Consider the following 3397-nt stretch of genomic DNA (forward strand, 5'->3'; position numbering starts at 1 on the left):
CCCTGGTTCAACGCGGAATGTCGGGAGGCCCATAAGTCTCGGATGAGAGCGCAGCGACGCGTCTTTCGGAGACCGGAGACCGATAGCGTTCAAACCCATCGACAGCTGAGGGCGAAAGCCAGGTATGTTTTTAAAAAGAGCCAGAGAAAGTCATGGAGAGATTTTTGCTCTTCCTTAACCTCCAACACACCCAAGAAGAAAGTGTGGAGGGTTTTAAAAAAACTTAAGGGCAAAAACGTCTGCCCAACTTTTTATCACCTTAAACTTTCAGACGCTCTGGTCACAGAGAAGAAAGCAGTTGCCAATTTGCTTGCCTCCACAATCGAACAGAACTCGAGATCTGCCAACAAATCTGCTCGGTTTCTCAAAACCAAAAACCTGACAGAAAAAACACCCTGTAACTTCTCTTCCGACAACACAGAGAATTACAACCTTCCTTTCACTATGAATGAACTTAAATCTGCCCTTCAGACCTGTACGGATTCCTGTCCAGGAATGGACGAGGTCCATTATAAACTCTTAAAACATCTTCCCGAAACCTGTCTGGACACCCTGCTCAAAGTTTACAACCACATCTGGATCACAGGCTTTTTTCCACCCTCCTGGCGGAAAGCCCTCATGATCCCGGTGCCGAAACCGGGAAAAGACCCCTCGAACCCCTCCAACTACCACCCAGTAGCACTGACCAGCTGCATCTGCAAACTGATGGAGAAGATGGTCAACGGTAGACTGATGTGGAAACTAGAGACCAACGGCCTTCTGGCGAAAGAACAGTGCGGTTTCCGCAAGCATCACTCTACCGTTGACCATCTGGTTCGTCTGGAAACCACTGTAAGAAATGCCTTTGTAAGCAAACAGCATATGGTGGCCATATTATTTGACTTGGAGAAAGCTTACGATACCACCTGCAAATTTGGAATCCTCTCGGACCTGCACAAGCTCGGCTTCCGAGGACACCTGTCCCAGTTCATCCACAATTTTTTGCAAGACAGACAATTCCAGGTGAGGGTCGGCACCACCCTGTCCGACATTCACGAGTAGGAACTGGGTGTCCCGCAAGGGAGCATTCTGTCGCCGGCTCTCTTCAGCATCAAAATTAAGGACATCGTTCAATCCGTTCAGAAGGGATCGGACAGCTCGCTGTTCATGGACGATTTTGCCTTATATGCAACTGGCAGCACGTATGCCATCATCCAGCGACGGCTTCAGCTCTGCGTCAACAAAATCCAGTGTTGGGCAGAGGAGAATGGCTTCACCTTTTCGTCCTCCAAAATTGAATGTATTTATTTTCATAACTTTCGCCAGTTCTATCCGGACCCTGAAATCCGTCTGGGAAAATCCACCATCCCGGCGGTCAAGGAAGCCAAATTTTTAGGGGTCTCTTTGATCAGAAGCTGAACTTCCTCAGCCATATCAAACAGCTGAAAATATCTTGCCAAAAAGCTCTGAACATCATGCGAGTTGTAGCACACACGGGCTGGGGTGCTGATAAGAGAACTCTCTTGCACCTCTACAGAGCTCTGGTCCAGTCCAAACTGGATTACGGAAGTGCAGTATACGGCTCGGCCAGACCGTCTTACCTGAAACTGTTGGACCCTATACACCACCAAGGGCTCCGTCTCAGCTTAGGTGCGTTCCGCACCACCCCTGTGCACAGCCTGTACGCAGAGGCGGGGGAACCGCCTCTCTCCAACCGCAGACTGAAGCTGACCCTAAATTATTATTTGAAATTGTTTTCTGAACCTACAAACCCTGCTTATGATGCTGTATTCAACAACCCTTTCGATAAGAAATTTAAAGACAACCCAAACTGCATCCCTCCTCTTGCACTCCGCATTCAGCCGCACTTAGAAAATGCCGATCTGGAGGTCGGTGGCATCTCAGATTTCTCTGAGTTCCCCAACAGCCCTCCGTGGACCTTTAGAACACCTGAGGTCCGATTTGATCTGGCCTCGTACCGTAAAGACTCCACCAGTTCTCTGGCCTACAGAACTTTCTTTTCGGAACTCTGCCACAAATTTCCCACTTTTTAAAGAATCTTCACTGACGGTTCCAAGTCCGAGGATGGAGTCGCTGCATCTGCATTCTGTCCCGCCTTTCCTGACCGGCCCTCAACGGAACACATCCTGTCTGACAGCTCGGTGTACACTGCAGAACTGACCGCACTGGTTCTGGCAGTAAAAATGGTTCTCTCTTCGAAACAAAAGAGATTCATGATCTTTTCCGACTCCTTGTCAGCCCTGGAGGCGATAGCCTGCAGGAATATCACTCATCCCAAACTGCTGGAATTTTATGAAGCTTTTACTCTTGCAACGAAGAAAGGATACGAGGTTGTGTTGGCCTGGGTTCCCGGACATGTTGGCATTCATGGTAACGAAAGGGCAGACCTGCTGGCCAGGAACGCTGTAAAGAAAGAATTATCCAGATCCTTTGTACCATACACAGACATGAAGCGGAAGGTGAACACTTACGTTAAGGTTCTTTGGCAAGAGGAGTGGAACACCCAGGTTGTGTTGGCCTGGGTTCCCGGACATGTTGGCATTCATGGTAACGAAAGGGCAGACCTGCTGGCCAGGAACGCTGTAAAGAAAGAATTATCCAGATCCTTTGTACCATACACAGACATGAAGCGGAAGGTGAACACTTACGTTAAGGTTCTTTGGCAAGAGGAGTGGAACACCCAGACGGACAACAAGCTCTTCCAGATCCATCCAGACCTAAAAGAGACCCTCCCTTTGGGGGTGAAGAACAGAAAGGAGGAGTCTTTGCTGTGCAGACTGCATGCGGGGCACACTTTTTTAACTCATACTTGTTGAAGGAGGAAGAGGCCCCTCGATGTATTCCCTGTGATGAGCCTCTCACCGTGAAACACGTGCTCCTTGACTGTTGGGATCTGCATGACGTTAGACACAGACATTACACGGCAGTTTCTTTGAAGACTTTGTTTCGTGATGTCCCTCCGTGGGCGCTGATGGACTTCTTAAAAGAAGTGAACATTTTTAACCAGATTTGAAGGTTTTAAACTATGGAAGTTGTTTTTTTTTAAACTTTGGAGTGGAAAGTTTGAAGTGGTGACTCGTTTTAATTGTTTGTTTTTTTATCCTTGTAGTAGTTATTAACGCGGCGATAGCCTTGAGATGGCCTTAGTGGTCGGCGAGGCTCTAAGCACCATAATTTCATTTCATTTCATTTCATACCACAGTCTGAGGCAGTTTTATGCTAAAGTACTTAACAATAACAAAGATAAGACATCAAAGATGCAAAGTTTGTAAAAATCTAGATTTTCATTATTTTGACCCCAATGACATGTTTTTGTGCATAGCTAAGAATAACAATCAGTGACCTTAGCAGGGTTTTCACGTGCTGTGTGACATATATTTTTGCATGTTTGTTACAG

General features: G+C 47.1%; 1 protein-coding gene across 1 annotated transcript in view; it reads left to right on the forward strand.

Annotated features, from left to right (window-relative positions):
* LOC143286840 (uncharacterized) overlaps nt 1-3397 on the forward strand; it is a 53368-nt gene that overhangs the window by 37497 nt on the left and 12474 nt on the right. The gene's annotated exons all lie outside the window — the stretch shown is intronic.

Source organism: Babylonia areolata, chromosome 10, assembly GCF_041734735.1.
Source record: "Babylonia areolata isolate BAREFJ2019XMU chromosome 10, ASM4173473v1, whole genome shotgun sequence".
Taxonomy (NCBI): domain Eukaryota; kingdom Metazoa; phylum Mollusca; class Gastropoda; order Neogastropoda; family Buccinidae; genus Babylonia; species Babylonia areolata.